Source organism: Anabrus simplex, chromosome 4 (assembly GCF_040414725.1).
Source record: "Anabrus simplex isolate iqAnaSimp1 chromosome 4, ASM4041472v1, whole genome shotgun sequence".
In the NCBI taxonomy this organism is placed as follows: domain Eukaryota; kingdom Metazoa; phylum Arthropoda; class Insecta; order Orthoptera; family Tettigoniidae; genus Anabrus; species Anabrus simplex.
Window position 1 is genome coordinate 363,055,519 of NC_090268.1, and position 26,199 is coordinate 363,081,717.

The 26,199-nt window shown below is 39.7% G+C and overlaps 1 protein-coding gene and 1 pseudogene across 3 annotated transcripts in view; both read left to right on the plus strand.

The window, feature by feature from the left end:
- LOC136872278 (uncharacterized) overlaps nt 1-26,199 on the plus strand; it is a 287,188-nt gene that overhangs the window by 154,141 nt on the left and 106,848 nt on the right. The window lies entirely within an intron of this gene.
- On the plus strand, nt 4,166-24,843 carry LOC137500446 (uncharacterized; annotated as a pseudogene).

Sequence of the window (26,199 nt, forward strand, 5' to 3'; positions counted from 1 at the left end):
ACCTTTGTAGTATTCAGCACCTTCTTGGCTTCTGCCACCTCCAAATTCTCCCCTTTCCAAGGGTTGCAATTGGCCACTGTCTGTTTCAGCCAGCGTTTAGTTTCTGGATTTGCACAGATCTCGGTACTATTGCTCCACTTTCCAGTCTTGAGGACTCGAGGAAGCCTGGAAGGCATCAGTCAGACAGCAGTTTCATTTGTGCTATCAGAGCAGATGAAAGTTCCTTCATGTCTTCCTCCTTCAGTTTCCTGTCTGGAAAGGTTTTACGTATTATTTCTACCTTGATTGAAGTTAGTCTTTCTGAAAACGACATGACCATCTCTTTTTTTCTGTTTCTTGGCGGGCAGTTTTGTAGCCGAACTTGATGGCGTACTATCCCCCGGCCTTGACCTTTTGGGCATTGTCGGAGGGATAGCCTCTCACTGATCCCTGTTCCTTGGCTTCTTTTCTGTCCAAGTTCCAGCCACTATTTTGACTTCCTTCCTCGCTCTGTTCCTTTCCTTGTAATATGCACTGTTGCGAAGTGGTCTGTCGATATGAAATCTGTTGATTTTCGATGCAGAAATCTGCAGTTCTGTTTCTACGGATGTTCCCGGTTTGCTTGTGGTTGCAGTCTGCTCTGCTGGAGCTTCTGTTGCCATTTCTTGTTTTGATTCGGCGACAGCCTGTCCAATAGGGATTTCTGTCTCCATTTTTTCATCTTGGGCTTGCTCCTGGATCTGCTCTACTGGAGCTTCCATGGCTTCCCTTGATGTCAAAATTTTTGAAATTGGTTCTTTATAAGCATCCATATTTCAATCAATCATTTAATCACAGGGTTTTTGCCCCTTCTAGGGTCCTGAGCATCGTTTTCGTCATCTGTAGTGAGGCATACAGCCAGACATTGTCCTCCCGCAACTCAGGCTCTCCGTAGCAGAGCCCCTCAGTCATCCATCCAGCGGTCCGCCCCTGGCCCGAACCTAGCCAGATTTGTTCCCCCCTTCAGTAGGCCTACTCACATAGTCTTCACTTGTCATTCCACAAATCTGCTATGCTGGCATAGCAGGGGGAGAGGTGATACTCCCACGTGGCGCGTCCCAGGTGGCGGATAGGGGGGTCCTAACCGGCTTGCCGGCGGACTTGAGGGAAATAAAATACCTCTCGTGGACCAAACACACAACCCCCTGTGGGTGGGGGACGCCGACGAAGAATACACTCACGGTATCCCCTGCCTTTCGTAAGAGGCGACTAAAAGGGGCGACCAAGGGATGATTGTCTTGGAACCATGAAATTACTTTTGATTTGTACCATCACGCGCGGAACACTATGGGTCGCTTTTACTTGTGAGTAGTACCATTCTGCTAAGTACTGAATAGTTTTGTGATTCGTTGCACTCAAGCGGGGTTCAGAGTGGTTTTCCAGTACCCGTGAGTCGTACCCATGTGAGCAACACTACGGGTCTGGGCGTTGCCTGTGAGTTGTACCACTATATGAGCGACACCGTGGGTCTGTGTTGCCAGTGATTAGTACCCACTATGTAAGGAACACCACGGGAATGCCGGCGCCCGTGATTAGTACACCTAGGTGAGGAACCTCATCAGTTTGCGTTGGCCGTGAGTTTACACTACCTTTGATTAGTACTGCAGCTTGAGAAATATCCTGGTTCTACTTTACTCCCGATATGTACCATACTGAGGGGCCGTAGACCTGGTTTTTGGACCCCTTTAGACATCAAGCATAATCGATTCAGGACTGTGCTTTATAAGTGGTCCCTTGGTCAGTGATACTATTATTTATGGCCATTTTTGAGTCAGATCCACTGTTTTTTTTTGTTTGTTTCTTGTTTGTTTGTTTTTTTGGGTTCATGTCCATCCATTCATTTTTCATGACATTTATTTTGGTCAGTGGATTTTTTGTTTTTGTTGTCATTTCAGTTTGTACCATTAGGGGCCAATGACCTCGATGTTAGGCCCCTTTAAACAACAAGCATCATCATCATCATATCACTTGTCATTATCAGGACCGAGTTCACAGCCATGATTCCCCCCCCTAGGTTGGGATCACCCCTTTCCCAACCCACGGCTCGTCCAGGCTATGTAGAGCAAAGTGTTGTGTTGGTTCCAGCACCCCGCAGTGAACCTTCACCTCAATCACCAGCCCCACTTCACCTGAACCACCGTATCACCCATGTGGAGGAACCATGGATGCCTCTCTAGCATGTGTGAGCGAGGCCTTCACTCCCAAGCCTTGACTTGGGCTAGTAACAATCACAATGCCTCAAGATGTTTTCTGGTAATAACCTGTTTTTGGTCTGCGAGAGGGTATTTTATTTCTCTCAGACCCTCCAAACAAGTCCGGAGGGCCCCCCTATCCGCCACCTGGGACGCGTCTGATAGGGGAACAGGCAAGAAAACCCCCACGGGGGGTTCTAATGTTGCTTTTGAATTGATTAGTAGGTATTTTTATGGTGTGTGGTTGCCACATAATTAATGGTAGCTGGTTGTCCTTGCTGTGTTGTTATGCTACATTTTTGGCATCACTAGTTTGGTTGTAACTTTTATGCTCAAACTGTACGTTGCTAAATGTAACTGTGTTCATAAATAACATGAGAACAAAACTAGTTGCATTGGTATTTGCACCAGCATTGCCATTTGAGGTTTCAAACTGATAAAAATTTCCTGTTTTCCTTCAGTAAGTCATCAATGATCTGCATTTAGGGCGGTTGCCCAGGAGGCATATTCCCTATAAAGTGTTTACCTCATATTTACATTTATTTAATAATAATTTTACTGTGCACAGTGTGCATAGAGGATCACAATTAGATATAATGTTGTGACAACTAATGCACTCTACGTTAATGTTAATCGTTAAACAACTCTCTAATCGAACAGGACCTCGAGGAACACTTCTGGATATATTTTACATACTTGGTCACATAGCTTACACACACAGTTTATGTTTGGTTCATGAAGTACTTTGTTTTTGCTCATCTTGAAGTGGAATCCGTGAACAGCCAATCTCGTAACTATGTCGCAGTCGGTAGCCCGTTTCCATCCATTTCCAATCTGTCATGGCCTCTGTTGAGTAGAAGTCTTCTCAAATGTCCCTCTTTTTTTCTCTTAGTTTATACATCAGTTTATCATATGCTGAGCCTCCTGGGAAAATAAGATTGTATCTCAGGTCCTCAATCAGGAAGGTATCTCTTGCGAGCTCATATACAAGTCAAGATCTTGTAGTCATTGATACACTCAGGACTCACTTCAGGTACCTGGATTTTATCTTTTCCAGATCTTCTAATTGCTACACACTCAGAAATTCCCCAATGATCTCAAGCCCATAGGTTAACATTGGTAGCACTTTTACTTGAAAGAGCACCATGGCTGTCTCTACTGCAGTTTGTGCAATTTATTTATATGGTAATTGTTTACCTAGCTTTTTCTTAAATATTTGCAACAAACTTGGAAATTTATTGAATATTTCCCTTGATAATTTATTCCACCCCTTACTCCTCATCCTATAACTGAATGAATGCCCCAATCTGTTCTCTGGAATTGCAGCTTTAGATGTCAAGAGACATTTTCAGTGAGTTCGACATCTGTATACTGACAGAGACATTCATTACCGCGGAATCAAAGTGTGAAGTGAAAGGATTCTACAACATTCACGCATTTGTGAGGAAAGGCAATAGAGGAAGGCCATCGGGTGGAATAACATGCCTAATCAACTTGAAATTTACCCCCTTTGAAACAATTCTCAAGGAGGAGAATCAATTGGTAATTAAAACAAAACTAGGAACATTAGTAGGTGTATACTACAGACCAGAGTACAGTGCAGTAGACATAGTAGACAGTATACAGAGAGCATTAGACACTATACAGGCGAATGAAAGGGTGATTATTGCAGGTGACCTGAACTGCCCAATAAATAAAGCAAATAACAAAGTGGAAATAGTACTGGACTATCTGCTAGGGGAAGGACTCACATTAGTGAACGACAAAAAGGCACTCGCACACATATGCCACAATGGAGGAAATGCCATAGACTTCACACTCATTAGAGGTTTCAGTGCATTGGAACATAATGTCCTAATAAGAAATGAGGCAGCATTAATCAGGAAACGTATACCAGTAAGAACGACACTCAAGACAAACACACACATGAATAAATAAATAAAAACACAAAGGATATGCTCCAGGAGAACAATGGTAAGATACCACGCATACTACAAGATATCAGCGAGGGAAATATGGATGAGGCCATAGCAGGAATAACGGAATTCATCGAAGAAGGAAATGCAGCAAGGGAGGACACCAGGAAAGCGCAAAAATTGTTCGACAAGGAGTGTTACATTGAAAGGCAAATTACACTAGAAAAATTGCACATAGCTAGGAGAACGAAAGACAAAAGAAACCTGGAATGCTACCAGACAGCGAGGAAGAAATTCAAGGCGCTACTAAAGCTGAAAAAGCTGGAATTTAGGAGAAAGGAAGATGAAAAGCTTGTAAAGGATGCTGAGAAGAACCCTTATAAGGCACTCAGACCACGGCAGCTGCTATTTCCAGCAGACATACCCATGGAGACCTGGGAGAATCATATGAGAGGTGTGTTAGCCCTTAAGGAAACCAGACCGAAGTTAGAGGAGAGGAAAGTGATAGAAAGAACTACAATCTTCACAAGTGAGGAAGTGAGAAAGGCCATCTCAAGGTAAACAAGGCACCGGGAATAGACGGACTTTGCGCAGAACATCTAAAAGATACATTACCCTACCTAAAACTAGTGTGGACAATGCTAATGAACAGGTGTGTGGAATCCGGTAACACACCTAATGTATGGCGGAAGGCAGTCATAAAGATGCTATATAAAGGACAAGGGGACACGAGCAAACCAGAATCTTACAGAGGGATAGCCCTGGAGTCGGTGGCATTTAAAATACTCACCAAACTATTAGCACAGAAAATGAGTAACCTGATGGAACCACTGTTACCTGATGAACAATTTGGATTCCAGAAAGCGAGATCCACCCTGATAGCGGCGAGGTGTCTGCTAAAGGACATACAAGAAAGGACACAAGCCCACGGGAAGAAGTATGTAATCTTCATTGATTGCACCAAAGTCTTTGACACTGTCAATAGAAGAAAATTAATCGAGAAACTGGAAAGCACAATTAAAAATAGGAGAGGATTTCCACCAATCAATACTTATTTATTGCATATATTAAGCTACAGGACCGGTTTCGACCTCGTATACAAAGTCATCTTCAGCTGAACCATACATACATATTTATATAATGAAGCGTTGATTAAGATTGTGTTGTTAAAGGAATGCTATATGATGATGATGTACATTTAGTCACATACAAATGGGGCACGTCTTAGCGTGAACTGGCGTATATGTCATTCTGTACAATATTGCAACTGTATGTCTAAAATGCCTGTAATGTAGAGGCTCGCACGTCAAACACAACTCAGCTACACCAACAACAATAAACATAACATCATTGCACAGCTACAAATGGGAAAGGAGCCACTACTTTGAACCCAATATCATCCAAATTTACGGACGCCACAGGACAACATGAATTGGTTCCAATAAAAAGGGCAACACACACAGCAGAGCTGAACATATTTTAGTTGAATTTCATCCATACATTTGGCACCTTTTTTTAAAATTGAAAGTGTTTTATCCCACATATACACAGTAAGACAAAATTTTTTACCCATGCAATTTTACAAACTCCAAGAATAGCAGCTGAAGTGTACAACTGTAAATAAGACTTAAATACGGAAGTTAGTCGATGTATTGACCAACAAGCAAGAACGAATGTTCATATGCCTGAAGTGTTTTTATATATTGTATTTATCTTTTACATATATGTCTTTACTTAAACTAACTTATATATATATTTTATACACTAATTTTAAGACCTTCAACATAATATTTTAGACATACAGTTGCAATATTGTACAGAATGACATATACGCCAGTTCACGCTAAGACTTGCCCCATTTGTATGTGACTAAATGTACATCATCATCATATAGCATTCCTTTAACAACACAATCTTAATCAAAGCTTCATTATATAAATATGTATGTATGGTTCAGCTGAAGATGACCTTGTATATGAGGTCGAAACCGGTCCTGTAGCTAAATATATGCAATAAATAAGTATTGATTGGTGGAAATCCTCTCCTATTTTTAATTGTGCAATTCGTCAATGCAGAAATGAAGATTATAGATTACGAAACTGGAAAGCCTTGTCGGACGATCAGACATGATGAATTTAATAGCTAACATACTAGCGACAAACCAAATGCAAATCGGTGACGAGGTATCCCAATCAGACTGGATAGATCAGACCATCGGAGTGCTGCAAGGGGACCCCTTGAGCCCTTTATTGTTCAATGTGCTGACCCAGGATCTCCCTACAAAAATCAAAGAGGGAGCACAAAATGTAAGCATATACATATATGCGGATGATATGGCACTAGCCGCTGATAACATAAAAGATTTGCAAAACGGAATGGAGCTTGTCACACAATGGACGGATGACGAGCGAAGGATGAATCTAAAGAAGACAGAATTAATGGTATTCAGGAGAGGAGGGCGCTTATTGAAAGGGGACTACATGGTATGTGGGGCACATACATTAACACCAAAAAAACCAGTTCACATATCTAGGGATTTCACTACAAGTCTCCGGGACGACCTTCTCAGTACACATAAAGAAGAGATTAGCTGCTGCACTTAGAAGCATAAGTGAAATCAAACATCTGCAAAGAATGTCACTGGAGATGGCCATGAAACTTTTCAAAGTCAAAGTGCTACCAACGCTTACGTACGGATTAGAAGTAATATGGGAGTACCTATTATGTAAACAGCTACGAGGACTGGAAAGCATGAAAACGCGATACCTTAAGAGGGTCCTAGGGGTATCTAAATTCACCCAATCCCGGTACGTATATGTTTTAGCACGGGAAACCTTCTTGATAGAGGATTTAAGACTACAAATGCCTCTACAGCAAACTCCAGCATACGAAGAGCTGTTACAAGAACTACGAGAGAAAAGGCACTCGATCGAGGAAAACTTTTACAGTACAGACGCACTGACAAATAAGGATCGGATGAAAGAGGAATATGAGTTGAGACATTTGGTGACACACTTTGCAATACACGGCTTTCATCACCATATCTGTGCCAAGAAATCCTACCGCCGGGCTAGCCAGGAGTGTGTATGTGTATTGTGCTATGAACAGTGTGATACATAGTACGTAATGAAGTGCAAGAAGAGAACAGTCTCTCTGAATTAATTTTGCTCTGAACAAAGTTCTTCTTGAGTGAATTGTAATTTACTTGATGTAATATGCAAATTCTGCACATTGTGCGCATTAAAATTTATTATTATAATATGATTACCCCAATGAAGATCATTCTTTATATTAACACCTAGGTACTGTATTTACATTGTTCTCCATGAGGTGCTATCACCCCATCAACACTGTGAGAGGACTTTTCCTCTTGAACTTACAGCTTCACTTTTCATCCCATTTACATTCATACCATTGTCTGCTACATTGTTTATGTCACCCTGCAGTCGCTCACAATCCTGCAACTAGTTTACTGCTCTGTACAGTATAACATCATCTGCAAATATCCTCGTCTATGATTCCAGATCTGTACTCATACAGGGTGGCGCACAAATAGTTGACACATTTGAAAAGCAAATATAAAATGAAACTTATGTGCTATGTTGTTCATATTTCACACACACCTCCCCTGTTTCATGGAAGTAACTGTAGAGGTGACACTGCACACTGCTGCTTTGTCTCTGAATGCCTGCATTCCAGTGAGCTTTTTATCATGGCTGACCACGACCGACTCTCTGTTCAGCAGCGCACCAAAACAGTTATCTTTTATTGCGAATCAAAAAGTGTTACGGCAACACAAAGGAAATTCAAGCTGTATTTCAGACTAGGTAGGCACCAGCATGGAACACAATCCTTCGCTTAGACAGAATCTTTGAAGAACAATGCAGTGTGAAGGAAGAAAAGCGACCACGTGCACCAGCAATTTGGTCTTCTGAAAACATCGCTGCGCTGAGGGTCGCCATACAGCGCAGCCCACACAAGTCAACACGGCGAGCTTCAAGAAAATGTGGAATATTGCGCTGGTCAGTTCAAAGAATGTTACATGGTGACCTTCATTTGTACCTGCACAAAATGACTACTACCCAAGCTAATAGATCTTCACAGGCAGAAATGATTTCAGTATGCCTTATAGACTCAAGATAAAGATGAACATACTGTTTTAACACTTGGTTCTCTGATGAAGCCTATTTTCAACTCAACGGGGCAGTTACACAAAATGTGCGGTTTTGGGTTACAGGAAAACCAGACATTGTTAATGAAAAAAACACGTATGGGGAAATAGTGAGTGTGTGGGTAGCTCTGTCAAGTCATGGGTTAATTGGACCATATTTCTTCAGTCAGACAGTTAATGCACAGCGATACAAGGACATGCTGGAGAATGAATTCATGCCCAAACTTCTCACCACAGAACTCCCTATCCATTCGCAGTGGTTTATGCAAGATCGTGCAACACCTCACACAGCTAACGGAATTCTTAAGTTTTTGAGGGGAGTGTTTGGTGATCATGTAATGTCTTATCGTTAGCCACAGTACAACAATAATGGTAGATTCTTCTGGCCTTCTTTAAGCCCAGATTTAAATACTTGTGATTTCTTTTAATGGGGCTATTTGAAAAGAAAAACTCTTTGCTTCGAGACCTCAAAGCCGCGTGGAAATGCGTGCTCGAATTGTGCAGCCATGCAATGAAATTCATGAAGACCTGTGCCGCAAAGTCGTCGGAAACATGCGTACTCGGTCTCGAAGGGGTTGTCCGCCGTAGTGGAGGCCACATTGAACATGTGATATAATTAAATGTATTTCCAGCATCCAAGCTACCTGTGTCTAAAATTTCATTTGTGTTCTGTGAAAAATAATGTTATTCTAAAATTAAATGTGTCAAATAGTCATGCACCGCCTTGTATTATTTATACAGGTAACAAAACATAAAGGTCCAGTAATACTGCCCTGCAAGACCCCCTCTTAATCATTACAGGATCAGATAATGCTTCACCTACTCTAATAATCGTGCCTCACCACTTTGCATGATCTTGGGCATCATCTGGTCTTGTGTTCAGTTTCATATCAGCATTTGTGTCATGCCAGCTCTGCTTTGGACATCCATGTAGATGTTGCCCATTAATTTCAAAGAACTGAGTGAAATTGGTAACTGTTCCAGTTGCAGCTCACAGGACATGACCATACCATTGGAGACGTTTTTCCTGTGCCGTCTCAGTGGTGGGTGCAATGCCAGTTTGCTAGCGAACAGTGTCATTTTTGACATGATGTAGGAGTGGGATGCTTGTCGACCAACAGAGCATACACATTTCCATGGGGTGTAATTGGTGCTCCGTAGCTTTGTCAGCTGGTCATCATCCAACACTGTATAAAGTAACAGGACATACTATCATGCAGTATATTTTGGACTTCAGATGTAGTGTGTAGTGGACTCACCTCATCACCGATATCGGTGAATGTCTTAGGTCCTTTGTTGTTGTTTGGTTCTGAGAAGAACTGTTTGTACTCATGATCACGGTTGTGATGTATCCTCTATTTACTGGGATATCCGCAAGAAAATTTATTTTGGTCAGCAGCCGATGTTGTTACTTACTTAGCACCACCCAGGTTTCTCACTTTTTGTTCAGTCTAACAAGGGAACGGATGATAGGAAAACTTAAAACGGTCCACCTTTTCAATACAAAAATGTTATAGATTATTTATAACATATATTTGTACTTGGAACTAGTTTCAACGCTGGTTTGCGTCCTCATCAGCCAAAATGTGGGAATAGGCAAACATGTAGGCATTTATATTACACAAGGCGTTACATTAAACAATACACATCTTACAAGGAGATAAAAACAGGGACGAGTATAGAAACAAATGAATCGTTGAGAAAACAAAAGTTATACATATTAAAAATAACCTTAACCACACATCTTGCAGTGCGAAAGTGTTCTTCTTGAATGATTCCTGAATATAAAACACACGTGCACACATTTCTGAAGAGCCAGCAGGCAGGACAAAGTAAAGTGAAACCTTAAGAGTTCTCATTTTCTATGTTCTGACTAACTAAAGAAGCCTCCCTTGAGTTCCTGATAAACATACAAAACAGGAAATTCTCCTTCACTCTCAACAATAGCTATAAAGACCAACTGTAAAATTTCATTTTAAATATTGTGCAGAGACGTGAAAGCATGATTTTGAACATGATATAACTCCTTCATATAACCCAGTTCTTTACAAGGTGTTACATTAAATAATACACATCTTACGAGGAGATAAAAACAGGGACGAATGTAGGAACACATGCATCGTTGAGTAAGCAAAGTTATGCATATTAAAAATAAGCTTAACCACACAACTTGCAGTGCAAAAATATTTGCCTTGAATGATTCCTGAATACAAAACGCACGCGCACACACTTCTAAAGAGCCAGCAGGCGGGGAAAAAGTAAGGTGAAACCTTAAGAGTTCTTCTGAGAAGAGTTCATCATTCTTTCTATGATCTGACTAACTAATGAAGTCTCCCTTGAGTTCCTGATAAACGTACACAACAGGATATTAAACAATACACATCTTACAAGGAGATGAAAACAGGGAAAGTTATACATATTAAAAATAACCTTAACCACACATCTTGTAGTGCGAAAATATTCGTCTTGAATGATTCCTGAATACAAAACACATGAGCACACATTTCTGAAGAGCCAGCAGGCAGGAAAAAGTAAAGTGAAACCTTAAGAGTTCTTCTGAGAAGAGTTCATCACTTTTTCTATGTTCCGACTAACTAATGAAGTCTCTCTTCTCAGAAGAACTCTTAAGGTTTCACTTTACTTTTTCCTGCCTGCTGGCTCTTCAGAAATGTGTGCGCGTGTGTTTTGTATTCAGGAATCATTCAAGACGAATATTTTCGCACTACAAGATGTGTGGTTAAGGTTATTTTTAATATGTATAACTTTCCCTGTTTTCATCTCCTTGTAAGATGTGTATTGTTTAATTTCCTGTTGTGTACGTTTATCAGGAACTCAAGGGAGACTTCATTAGTTAGTCAGATCATAGAAAGAATGATGAACTCTTCTCAGAAGAACTCTTAAGGTTTCACCTTACTTTTTCCCCGCCTGCTGGCTCTTTAGAAGTGTGTGCGCGTGCGTTTTGTATTCAGGAATCATTCAAGGCAAATATTTTTGCACTGCAAGTTGTGTGGTTAAGCTTATTTTTAATATACATAACTTTGCTTTCTCAACGATGCATGTGTTCCTACATTCGTCCCTGTTTTTATCTCCTCATAAGATGTGTATTGTTTAATGTAACACCTTGTGTAAAAAATTGGGTTAAATGAAGGAGTTACATTATATTCAAGATCATGCTTTCACGTCCCTGCACAATATTTAAAATGAAATTTACCGTTGGTCTTTATAGCTATTGTTGAGAGTGAAGGAGAATTTCCTGTTGCGTATGTTTATCAGGAACTCAAGGGAGACTTCATTAGTTAGTCGGAACATAGAAAAAGTGATGAACTCTTCTCAGAAGAACTCTTAAGGTTTCACTTTACTTTTTCCTGCCTGCTGGCTCTTCAGAAATGTGTGCTCGTGTGTTTTGTATTCAGGAATCATTCAAGACGAATATTTTCGCACTACAAGATGTGTGGTTAAGGTTATTTTTAATATGTATAACTTTCCCTGTTTTCATCTCCTTGTAAGATGTGTATTGTTTAATTTCCTGTTGTGTACGTTTATCAGGAACTCAAGGGAGACTTCATTAGTTAGTCAGATCATAGAAAGAATGATGAACTCTTCTCAGAAGAACTCTTAAGGTTTCACCTTACTTTTTCCCCGCCTGCTGGCTCTTTAGAAGTGTGTGCGCGTGCGTTTTGTATTCAGGAATCATTCAAGGCAAATATTTTTGCACTGCAAGTTGTGTGGTTAAGCTTATTTTTAATATACATAACTTTGCTTTCTCAACGATGCATGTGTTCCTACATTCGTCCCTGTTTTTATCTCCTCATAAGATGTGTATTATTTAATGTAACACCTTGTAAAAAACTGGGTTATATGAAGGAGTTATATCATGTTCAAAATCATGCTTTCACGTCTCTGCACAATATTTAAAATGAAATTTTACAGTTGGTCTTTATAGCTATTGTTGAGAGTGAAGGAGAATTTCCTGTTTTGTATGTTTATCAGGAACTCAAGGGAGGCTTCTTTAGTTAGTCAGAACATAGAAAATGAGAACTCTTAAGGTTTCACTTTACTTTGTCCTGCCTGCTGGCTCTTCAGAAATGTGTGCACGTGTGTTTTATATTCAGGAATCATTCAAGAAGAACACTTTCGCACTGCAAGATGTGTGGTTAAGGTTATTTTTAATATGTATAACTTTTGTTTTCTCAACGATTCATTTGTTTCTATACTCGTCCCTGTTTTTATCTCCTTGTAAGATGTGTATTGTTTAATGTAATGCCTTGTGTAATATAAATGCCTACATGTTTGCCTATTCCCACATTTTGGCTGATGACGACGCAAACCAGCGTTGAAACTAGTTCCAAGTACAAATACATGTTATAAATAATCTATAACATTTTTGTATTGAAAAGGTGGACCGTTTTAAGTTTTCCTATCATCCTTTCTCAGTTCAATACGGACAAAAATGAAATTCCTAGGTTTAAATAACAAGGGAACATCAGAAATCGTTAAGTCACATGTAATTAATCTCATAATAGAACCGTATTGAGGATAATATATTAAAATTATAAAATCCTTTTATTAACAACCACCTACTCAATACAATACAATACACTCATTGAATTATAAAATAATCATGAGGTGTCTTAAATAATGGAACATATTTCGTTCGGCATAGCAAACATCACCAACCGTTAATGTACAAAGACTAGGTCAGGGCCCTGAGCTTAAATGATCAAAATTGTTAAAAGAATAACAATGTCATAATAAAAAGTAATATGATAACAATATACTTAAATTGTGACAATATGTACAGATCAACAGCGAGAATTTGTGGTGAAATACATTGAACGATGGCAGTCTGTGAAGTTAAAAGCAATCATGGGGTTGTTAAAGTAAAAAATAGATATTGTGGACGTTAAAATATACGTCAATGTGTGAAGCATGGATTAATTATTGACAATGGAGTTCTTTCAATTGTGCAAAAACAAAAGTTAGAGTTCATTGAATAGTATGAGTCAAATTGAACCAGTCGAAAGGTGCATGATGACGTAACTAAGGTTGATATGATGTGATCTCCGGTAGTTGCGGATTCTGTAGGAGAGACAATCGCAATGCCAGAAGGGTAAGCCTCAGTTTTTTCTTTTCTCCTTCATTTTCCATTATAACATAACTTCATTTTTCTCCCTTTTCTTTCATTCCAGATTTCAAACTCCAATTGTGCCATAATCTGCTCCATTCATCTACGGATTGCTAGAACTCTCCCTATATTCAAGATCGTAGTCATTCTTTAACGAGTCCATCATTGGTGTTCTACGTTGCATACGATTTTAATTTTACTGCTAGCGCGTGAATGTGGACTAGTTCAACTTGTATTTCCTTCTGGCATTGTGATTGTCTCTCCTACAGAATCCGCAACTACTGGAGATCACCTCATATTAACCTTAGTTATGTCGTCATGTGCCTTTTGACTGGTTCAATTTGAGTCATGCTATTCAATGAACTCTATTTGAACTTTTGGTTTTGCACAATTGAAATAACTCCATCGTCAATAATTAATCCATGCTTCACGCATTGACGTATATTTTAATGTCCACAATATCTATTTTTTACTTTAACAACCCCATGATTGTTTTTAACTTCACAGACTGCCATTGTTCAATGTATTTCACCACAAATTCTCGCTGTTGATCTGTACATATTGTTATAATTTAAGTCTAATGTTATCATATTACTTTTTATTATGACATTGTTATTCTTTTAACAATTTTGATCATTTAAGCTCAGGGCCCTGACCTAGTCTTTGTACATTAACGGCTGATGATGTTCGCTATGCCGAACGAAACATTTTCCATTATTTAAGACACCTCATGATTATTTTATAATTCAATGAGTGTATTGTATTGTATTGAGTAGGTGGTTGTTAATAAAAGGATTTTATAATTTTAATGGTTAAGTATCCGATCATGATGATGAAACTTGGAAAACACGTCGAGGTACACATAAAAAAGGTATCTGCATCAATTTTGGATGCCGACATTCATTAGGGCGTTAACTAAGGGTCCTAAAAGTTGCGATATTTCAAGTTCCACATGAACAGAGATGAATACCTGCTGGCCAATGCTAAGCCTGCCTCATACTACACCTCTGCACCTCCTCCCCTCTCCCCCCTCCCCCCCTTCTGGTTCTGCCGTACATTTCCCTTCTCCCCGCGCTTGACCATTTGCTTAGCTGTTGAAGGGGACCGGTGCTACACTTTGCGTATTCTATCAGCCTTCCTCATAGCTCTCCTTTGTAATTCCCACATTGTATTTGTCAGTTCACTTTTTCTGAAATGTTTAAGAAAACATTTGAGACGATTCCTTAAGCGTAATATCGTTGAGTGTGTCAAAAATTGTTTCATCTTCAAACAAATCACAGAAGTCACGATGAAGAAGGTCCTCTGAACTTTCGGGAGCTGCAGCTTTATGACGCAATTGAGGTTGAGTGTTAAGCAGTCAGCTGTTTACAGATAGGTTTTGACGCTCACGAGGTGATGTCACACTGCGTGACATAGGCCGTAATAATGTAGATTGAAGCGTGGTCTTTTGTGCTGCATGTGGAATTTTTGGTTTTGTTTTTCAGCACTGGATAATTTTTCACACGCTCAACGACATTACACTTAAGGAATGGTTGCAAATGTTTTCATAAACATTTCAGAAAAAGTAAACTGACATTACAATGTGGGAATTACAAAGGAGAGCTGTGAAGAAGGCTGATAGAGTATGCAAAGTATAGCACCGGTCCCGTTGAGCAGCTCAGCAGACGGGCTGGCACGGGGTGGAGGGAAACGTGCGGCGGGAAACCAGAAGAATGGGGGAAGGGAGGAGGTGCAGAGGTGTGGCATAAGGCAGGCTTAGCATTGGTCAGCATGTATTCATCTCTGTTTGTGCGGAACTTGAAATGTAGCAACTTTTAGGTCCATTAGTTAACGCCCTAATGCATGTCGGCACCCAGACGTGATGTTGACATCTTTTTCACGTGTACCTCAATTTTTCCAAGTTTCATCACAGTCGGAGACTTAACCATTGCCGGTGTTTCCTCTTAAGACTGCATTGAGAGAGACGGCTGTTCCAATATTCAACTCGATGCTGCAAACCTCTTCTGGTGGTATTAGTAAGGGCTACATCATGTGCATGTAAGTGTCTAAGGGTCTCTCCTTTGCAGGTCCCTGTGATTTGTTTCCATGGTAAGAACAAAGAGCTATGGGGACACAGACTTTCACTGGGAATCTCTCCACAATGAAAAGCACAGCTTTTAAGAACAGACTGTTTCCTATTACTGAGAGAAATATAATTTATCAGACATCAATGTAATTGGACTTTTGGCCGGAGCCCGAGGAACAATTCCTAGTTTGTCCGTAAAATTCTGTAGGAAGTACACAATAGACTGTTCATCAAGTGAGTGGTCCTGTGTACTCAGAGGATCACTTTGAATTTCTTGTAGATTACTATGGGCTCTTTCTCACTACTTTCTCATCAGATGGTTCATTCTATGAGGGTCTATTTTTTTTTCCCTTGCAAACAGGAGTCAACACAGAAAATCTAAGATATGCATTTGGAAATATACGGCATGTACTTATGCATAGTGCCTGAAAACAAATTCTGACTTCAGGAGATTCTCGTAGGAAAGTGACAGAACACAGGCCATTGGTAAACATTGTTTTATTATGGTATAGATAGTAAATACACAAGACTACGCACAAAGGACAAGTCTCCACTAGTTGCAGACTTTCGAAATAATCACCCAAGGTTTCCACTGTGCGTTGCCAGCGGTGGGGCAGGTGCTGAATGCCATTCGCTGCATGTGTATCGCTAACGTGTGACACCTCTCTCAGAAATGCTGTTATGATGTCCTCTTTGTTAGCAAACCGTTGTCCACGTAATGGCTTCTTGACGTTGGGGATTAGATGATAGTCACATGGGCTCAGATCAGGCGAATGAGTCGGGTGTGGAAGAACGTCCCATCCCCACCGTTGTAAGCGACGCTGAACTATGCCCGCTGTGTGAGCTGTCGCGTTATCGCATAGGATTATGGCGTTGTCACTGGTATTGCTGTATGTTCTTGCATATCCGCTAGAGTCCAGTGCCTGTTCTGATGTAAACACTGATCAATCCCCATTATCCATACATCTTTGTCCATGGACACTGGACGGCCTGGGCGAGGAAAATCGGCAGTTGATACTCTACCCCGTTTGAACGTCTCCACCCACCTCGCCACTATCCTATAGGACATGGTATGCACACCTAATGCTTCCCGCAGCTCTACATGACATTGGCGTGCATTTCTGCCGTGGAGAACTGCTATTTTAATATACGATCATTGCTCCTGCTTGTTGACTTCCATTTTGTGATGCTCTCACTCACACACTGAACTTGGGTGCATGCTTAGACCCACACGGTTGTTTACATACACCATCTAGTGGCATCATACACAAGTACATACCGTACATTTCCAAATGCATATCTTAGATTTTCCGTGTTGTCTCCTGTTCGCGAGAAAAAAAATAGTTGTCCTGACTTAAGACTCGACCTAAATATAAAGGTAGCAGACACTGAGCCAGGTTGTATTGCTATGATATACAAGGCATGTTTTTTAAGTACCATTTTGATATAGAGAAGAGGTAATGTAACTTTTAAACAATTCCTTTCTTTTTTTGCATGTAAGCCTGTACCTTAAACTACTACTAAGCACAAGTTCCGAGCATTTTAAGGCACTTATCATATTACTAAACCAGCTTCTGAATTCCATCTTCATAGAAATCTCCCGCCTGATGTGCCAGCTGCTGCAACACAGTCGTTTTTAGGTCATCATCGCTGTGGCACTGAGCTCCTAAATGCTTTTCCAAGTGCAGGAACAAATGATAGTCGCCAAGTCTTCAGTAATGACAGACGGTCGCCCACTACACTTCTCATCATGGACATTAGTACGGTCTTCTTTAAATGGTCTAACCCATCTTTTTACCATTCCTTTGCTCATAGTGTATTCTCCATACACTTTGCTGATCTGACGATGAATTTCAACAGCTTTCACATTTTTTGCATCTAGAAAACCAATCGCAGCGCATACTTCACACTCAGCAGGACTGTTATTGGCAGAGGCATGTACAATACGCACAAACAGACTTAAATACAGGTGAATGCTTCCGTAATGGTGTTTGTGGCTAGTCTACAGATGTACGTATTGAGCGTGCATGCTCTGAACGATGACCGAAGTTCTGCAGCAGCCATATTTAAAAATGGTACTTAATTAAAAAACATGCTTCGTAGATTCTTCAGTGTGATGCATTTATCAGAAACTGTGTACCTCCTCATTAACCTGAGACAGTTTTTCCTTAAGATCTTTATTTATCATCAGACACACTATATGATGCATGCTGTTCTTCAGGGTATTGCTAAACAGATCGGCCCTAAGGACATGAGCATGTGTTTCATTCTTACTGTCACTGTTGTAGCAGTGCTGACCATCCTAAGATCTGTCTGAGCATAAATTTGCTGTCATTTTCATTGCTTCTATCCATTCTCTGTTACTAAGCCCTGCTGTTCAATGAACCCAGCTGTTATCAGGCATGAGCAATTGCACCTTTTCCGTTCTGAGGATGTGTACACCATGACTGAAATTGTCTCTCTGATGTATTCTCAAAATTTGCTCATTAATGCTGTGTGGAGTAGATATATCAAGGGCAAGGCTGAGTTTAGCTTAACACTTGTCCATCTCACTAGAAAGATGAGTGATTACATGGATGCTTCCAGTAGTCAATATTTTCTGGCAGGCACTTCCGTGCTGCAAGTAAGCTTCCTGGTGAGTCTGAAAAAGCCTGAGGCCCTTGTACTTCTTTTTGGAGTAGATCATACTAATTTTAAATGATAACAGTTGGGGAGATCCACCAAATCAATACAGCCTTACAATCACTCTTAGTGATCAATTATATTCACAAAAAAACACAGTACATGTTTTGGCTCCCAAGATCCATTTTTAGCGGTTAAATAGTCTAAATTAAGCCATACGTAAGACATTGTCTATATGATGGTGTGCACAAACATAATAAACATTTGATTCAAGGTCTAAGACATTAAAAACACTGTACATAGTATGTATCAAATACATTCAACTTGAATCTTAAAATAAGTTCATTGTCCAAATTAAAATCTAAGATCGAAAGATGCCATTTCTTCAAATTACAGCAGTCTGATTTTAAAAATCCTTAACCTTAAAATGTGCTCCTCCTCCAATGTTCATTTAAAAACTTCTGTTGTCGGCACACATTAATGGAAGAGGGAAATACACCTCAAGGTTGAATTCTATGGCTGTATTGAATTGAACAAAACTTTTTCACTTGTGTCTGGAAAAAGAAAAGTATCTAACTAATAGGGTGACAACCAAATTTTGAAGTGTAAATTAGTGAATAAAAAGAATAAAGAGGGAATCTGCTTACTCATATTTTGTTCCTTGAGAGTTGACTCCCTTTCTAAGTAATGTGGCCAAGTTTGGCGGCCACTGCTGTGTGTCTAGTATTGTACCTGCATCATAAATTCTGTACAAGAGCTTGGCTTGCTTTAACACATTCACGCCCATCATCTGAGCTGGCTATTTAAAGGGCTGGCCCAGCTATTCCAGCCGTTAGTGGCAGAGCAAGCAACAACGAATGCTTTTCACAATAAGTTTTAAACTATTGATGGTTATGGTTATGGAAACAAAATTTTCCACATACCTTAATGAAGTCCTCTAATATCTCTGTAGGGTGTGGTAGGTAATGTCACACTTTCCTGGGTGAATGGGAACACCACACTTTCCACAAAAATAGCGTGTTTCACTAATAATTGTATTTTTGAAGCACATTTTGCACCTTCTTGAGGGGAACTTGACTTTATTTGATGGTGGAAACTTCAAGAGAATATGCTCTTTTCTCGTCCCATCTAACCTAAATGGTGGATCCTTGGCCGGTGCCTTTTTGGCGGCAAAATCGCGAGATGTTGACTTGGAGCTGATGAAGTAGATGGAGCTGAGATGTTGGAGAGAGGTTACTGTACTTGTGTGTCGGGTTCACTTTTTCCCCTCCGTTTAAGAATCACCTGGTGTTCCTTTAGATCTTTTGGTACACGCCTATTTGACTGTATTGTTCCACATACGGCAGTGTTCTGTTCCCGTAATTGTTTTGCGAGTCCAACGCTATTGTAATAATTGTCCATATAGACTGTATACCCCTGGCCAAGATAATTTTCAAGCAGCTAAAAAACTGAGCTTTGTAAATTCGCACCACTTACATCATTTCTATTGTCCCTACACGCCATGGTTATACTTCAGAATGCGATTATACACACGCTTGTGCAATCACAAACCAACTACGCAGCTAGTTGGGCCAGTGCTAGGCTACCTTCAGAAATAAAACAAAAAAAGTACATTGGGAGGGAAAATCGCCGTAGCCATGTGGTTTCTGATTAGTAGAAGCATTCATAAGGGTATTAACTTCATCTCTCTCACACACATTTCTGACCAAAATAGATCCCACCTGCATAGAAACAGCTCCAGTTCAAGCTTGCGCTTATCCGGCCTAACTCGGATACGGTCCACAGCATGGTCACGCGCTATAGGCAATAACTCGGATACGAGCGTGAATGTGTTAAGTGGGGAAGAGAAGGGGAAGATGCAAGGGGAGGGGCAGCTGTGTGGCTAGCTGTAAGTGGGGGAAGAGAAGGAAGATGGAGGGGGTGGGGTAGCTGTGTTCATAAATGGAATTACATGGGTGGCCTTCTTATACAATTGAGCTTTAATAATCCCTAGTGTTTCCAATAAAGAGGGTATTTGGACAAATAAAAGATTCTTACTTTTGAGGATCCCATTTAAATTACGGTTACTATTGTAAAATTGGTCCGGAATAGTAACCATGCCAACAACAGATGGTTTTTTAGCGAACATTGATGCAAGAGAGGCACGTGTTTTAACTTTAAGAAGAATTTAAAAAATTGGACTGTTGTAACAGTTGTAATCTTTCGATCTTAGATTTTAATTTGGACTATGAACTTATTTTAAGATTAACATTGAATGTACGTGATGCATACGGTGTATACAGTGTTTTTAATGTGTAAGACCTTGTTTTAAATGTTTATTATGTTTGTGCACACCATCATGTAGACAATATCTTTCTTACAACTGAAGATAGCTCTTAGGAGCTGAAACATGTACTGCATTTTTTGAAAACCACTAAGAGTGCTTGTAAGGCTGTATTGATTTGGTAGATCTCCCCAACAGTTATAATTTTAAATTTGGGAGTCAAATCAGAACGAGGATGAACTTTTAATTTGTAATAGATTATACTATCCAGAAAATCTGCTGGTAACTGCAGCACATCTTTCAAGGTGTTCCTGATCATTGTCTACATCTACAAGAAACTTGTGAGGGATTCTATTAAACAATCTCTGTATCCACCAAAGCAAACCGTTCTGTCTCTGTTACATCTGAAGGGTAATCATCCCTCACACAACCATTAGGTACAGGCAACTGGCTTGAGAAATTATTGTGGACCTCATTAATATTTGTTTTACACACAGCGTGTAGCACTGAACATATGGCTTTTCTGCATTGAATATAGTATTGGAATTGTGTTTTTTGATAGATATTTTTCTCCACACTTTTCTGTCTCATTTAGTTTTCTTCTCAGGATTACTTGAATGTTTGTAGCTTAGTTTGGTTTACACAAAGCTTTTCTCCATTTTCTCACTTTAAAAATAGCGAACAGCATGGTGTTTAGGGCCAGGCAGCAGGTAGTAAGTGTATATATTTCAATAAAAAGATGGAGAAATCTCTTACCTCGCTACAGAAGATAATTGTCCTCAGACAAGTTTTGAAATTCAGAATGCCATTTCTTCACCTCAGACTTATAACCATTGAAGTTGCAGTTGGTATATTGAGAACATTGCACATTTTCAGTAAAGATGCTTAGGGATGTGCTGTCATCATGATGAACTGCAGTTGTTGGTGTGCCATTCTGGTTGTCTTGATGTTGTTATTGTCCTGTGTTGTTGAGAATTTGCTTTACTGATGTATGTCTTTATTGCTTTTATATAATTTATAACAGTATGGACATAGTTCATCACAGGTAACAGAGCTCATGAACTGAAGCATGTATTCTATTTTGGTTATGGTGCAGAGAACTCATAAATACACCAATAAGGGACAAAAATATAATTTTTGTTTTTTTTATGGATTTTAGTTATTTGAAGTATGATAAATAAGATTTCAGTAGTTATAACGATGAAAGTCATTTCTGACGACTCGTATCACACTTCAATGTCAAGTTGACACATGAGTTTACATCCACCTATTCGACAAGGTACGCATATTTTTTAAATAAAGTCCGTAATTTCAAACTTAGCGGTATAGCAGTGCGATCTGGTGGCACATCTTTGTTTCTACATCGCATAGCAACAGTTTCCGCTAGTCAGTTGTTTGTCTGGTAATGTTTGGAGTTGTTTACAGAAACCGCATGTTAGTTTGTTTTGGTAGTGAATCAAACATTCTTTTAGAATGCCTCGTTCTAATAGAATTTTTACGAAACTTGCTGGAATAGGTGGAAGGAAAGGACGCAGGCCATTATGTGAAATAGTTGGTAATCAGGAGGCCGGTAGTGAAAATGATGCAGTTTTGAGATACAGTAAGGGGTGTGTAGGCTGATCGAGGGTCCTGAGGGCTTTAGGCATTGAAGCAGGTAAAAACATGCTAAAGATTTGCAATGAAATTTGATATCTTAAGGATAAAAAATTCAGACATACAGGCCCAGGTGGTAACCACAAAGCAACAGAGAAAGGTGAAGAGATCATGTGACCCATATGATCCAAATTATGGGCCAGGAATGCACTCAGATATCTTTCATCGTTTCAATTTATCTCAACACATATTTTAAAACTTTTTTCCTTTTTCTTTAGAACTACTGGAGTTAGGAATGTGATATTTGCTCTACATCTTCTTGGAGTTGAAAGTATATTGACAAGGGGGCATTCCCTACTCGTCACCACCGATTTCGCTCAGATTTACAGAACATGCAGGACTTGGCTAGAAATGAAAGTACCTGAAGTAGGAACTCCAGATGGCCAAGCGTACAGAAAATAAAAATAAAAATATAAATATTGACGCGGCTCTCACACCGTATAAGCCACTTACGTTAGTGCGCACGCCGAGTAGTGGTTGGCGTAGCAATAAGAGCTCCGACTAGTACTTCGATGGTCATGGGTTTGACTCCCTGTGTGGGGACCTTTTTTGTTCTCAGTTTTTATATATTATATAAATTATATTGTATTATATATCTTGTATTACATATACATTATATATTATATTTTTTTATATTATTTTATTTATTTATATGCAAAAGGCATATAGGACGTCATTTTTTAATGAGCAAATAATTGTAGAAAATTTGGAGTTGCGAACTTTCCCGACGTGTTCAAACAGGAATTCTTCTTTTTTCTCCTCTATTGGCTATCTCCCCTTCTTGGGGAATGTGCCATAAACGTGAATAGTCATTTTACAATAAGATTCGTTTTCACCTGACAAGTGAAGGTTGCTCCTGGCAGCTGTACACGAACAATAGATTTTTGTGCAGGTATTAGCTAGGGAGCTAATTTGTTTGCTAGCTCTTGGCCAAGTAAGTTGAATTGTGCGAGAATACTGTTAAAATAGTCTGGAAGATATCAAAATTGTTGTGAAATGAAATTGTGAGGAAAATATTGTGGAAAAATCAACAATGTCGGACAAAAGTGAAACTTTTAATATGCCTGAAACGTCGACAGAAAATGAACAGGAGCCAGATATGATAGCATCCACAGCGAACGTCGAAGAAACGATTGAAGACGGCGATGGAGTATTGTTCACATCTTTTAGCCGAAGAAAATCTGATCTCATCAGAAAGTGCTGAAGTAATAACCGAAGAACACATTCAAATGGGACATAAAACACACGAGAAAGTAGTGGAAGTTTTATCGGAGTATCAGTTTATATGCGACGAAGAGTTGATCTGGCGCGAAGAAATAGACCAAGAAGAAGAATATCAAATGTTGGAGGGTGCCAGATCGTCAAGTGATGAGTATGAACCTGATGAAAAAAATGAAAGAGGATCCAAATTACGTTCCACTCGACTACAAAATAATGGTGGTTAATCTAGCCAAAGCGCATTTAATGTGGAGGTTAAAAAGTTTGCAGACGAAAGGAGCATCTCGCTTGAAGCATATGCGAGATTTGAAAATTTGGGAGCAACACATTAAAAATGGTGGAACTCAAAAGGATAAATACAATACAATTGACTCAGGGACATATGATCGCTTCGTAGAAGCATGATGTTGTAACCAGCAAGTCGCCACAAGAAACTTGCAACAATGGGCACTTGCTGCTGCCAGTCAGTTTCCAGAGTTGAAATTCAAAGCATCCAAATCGTGAGTCATCGACTTTAAACAAAGGCATAAGATTTGTCAGAGGAAAATTACAAGATTTGTGTTGGAAAAAGAGACGGCTACACAACAGGAAATCCTTGCTGCAGCAGATACGTCCCAACTCCAAACTCAAGCTCTTGTTCCTCAATACGACAAGGATTTTATCAACACTGATCAAATGGGTAAGTCAAGAATTCTTATTTCTCTACCACAAATGAAATACTTTGTTTAACGGCGCATATAATAAATTTACATTTGTATATTCTCTTTCCAGGTTGCCAGTACCAGTCGACGTATAACCGAACCCTGGAACACTTGGGGGTAAAAACGGTGTTTGTAAAAAGAAAGGATATGAACAAAGTAACCCACTCATATACAGCACAATATGTTATGACCCTTTCCGGAAAGCTATTGCCAAAAGTTTACGTATGCTTACAAGAGAATACAGGCTCTTTTGGACCGAGGATTCAAAACACGGTGGATGAATACGCAGCAAAATACAAAAATGTCATCATCACTTCTTCAAAATCAGGAAAACTTACAACAGCATTGTATACTAAATTTTTAACGGATGTCATGAAGCCATACGTACAAGAGAACAAATTCCTTCTGCTGACTGACTCGTGGGGAGGACAAACAAATCCGCAATTATACAATGAACTCTTCCTAGATGAAGGAGGATTGCCAACGTGTAGTATCAAAGTAATTCTCCCTAAATGTACTCCACTGGTGCAACCCTGTGATGTATATTTTTATCGTCAGGTCAAAAACTTGATTTAAAAAAATACAAAATACAAGAAAAAGAAATAACTTCCCAAGAAGACTGTATAAAAATACATTAGATTGTTCATCATCAATTATCCATGCCAATATTCGGCAACATGTTACATTACGCGTGGTTCGCTTCTAAACTTTGCGATGAGAGAGAATGCTTTATGAATATCAATCAAGTATGTTTTTCTATGAAGACGTTGAAACAACGATGTGGTTGTAAAAATGCGGCATTTATAACTCGTGCTAGATGCAAAAATAATTATTTTTTCCCCTGTTTCTACGGTAAATATCATCCCAACACATGTAAATCATTGAATGTCAATGAATAAAGTTTTGAATTTTCATGTACAAAGTCTTTTCGACTTCTTCTTAATCTGTTTACCGTCCAGGGTTGGCTTTTCCCTCGGAACCGGCGAGGGATCCCACCTTTACCGCCTCAAAGGCAGTGTCCTGGAGCTTCAGACTCTAGGTCAGGGGATACAACTGGGGAGGATGACCAGTAACTCACCCAGGTGGCCGCACCTGCTATGCTGAGCAGGGAGCTTGGTGGGATGGGAAGATTGGAAGGGACAGACAAGGAAGCAGCGGTGGCCTTAAGTTAGGTACCATCCCGGCATTTGCCTGGAGGAGAAGTGGGAAACCACGGAAAACCACTTCCAGGATGGCTGAGGTGGGAATCGAACCCACCTCTACTCAGTTGACCTCCTGAAGCTGAGTTGACCCCATTCCAGCCCTCGTATCACTTTTCAAATTTCATGGCAGAGCCGGAATCAAACCCGGGCCTCCGGGAGTGGCAGCTAATCGCACTAACCACACCACAGAGGCGGACAAGTCTTTTCGTACATGCTTTAATTACAATCAATTGTTGAAAAATCTGACAATGGAATCCCAATTTTTTTACCTTTTCTATAAATAAATAAATAAATAAATAAATAAATAAATAAATAAATAAATAAATAAATAAAATGAATTATTCACCTCTTTGCTTAATTGGAAAATGAATAATATAAAAGTTGAGAGGAAAAGAAAACAAAAAAACTTTCCACACGGGGAGTCGATCCTACGACCATCGAATTACTAGTCCGAGCTCTTGCCGCTACACCAACTACTGCTCGGCGTGCGCGCACTCATGTAAGTGGCTTATACGGCGCGAGAGCCGTGGCAATATTTCTGTTTTTATTTTTCATTTCTATACGGCCATCTGGAGTTCCCACTTCAGGTACTTTCATTTCTAGCCAAGCCCTGCATGTTTTATAAATTTGAGCGTAATCGGTGGTGACGAGTAGGGGACGCCCCCTTGTGAGTTTATATTGTAACTGTCCATGGGTTGATTCAATTAAGGATTCGAAGATTGTGTAGGTATGCCTTGGCTGGTGTCAACGGAGTTACGGGAGTCTCCACTCACGGGCATGGACATTCGATGAACACCGGTTACAGTTCATTTGTACTTCATACTAGGCTCTTATTACTATAGCAAGAATTCATTCCACTTAACTATGTAAGGCTGTTCTAATTTCCAATTCAACGTAATGATAATCTCGAGAAATCTCGTTTCTTGGGAGAATATTCCAATTTAATTAATCAAATGTAAATGGAGAGAGAATAACAAATAATATTTACATTACAGCATGATTGGAAAATAACAATAGAATTGATAATGCACACTTTGTTGGTTTGGATCATCA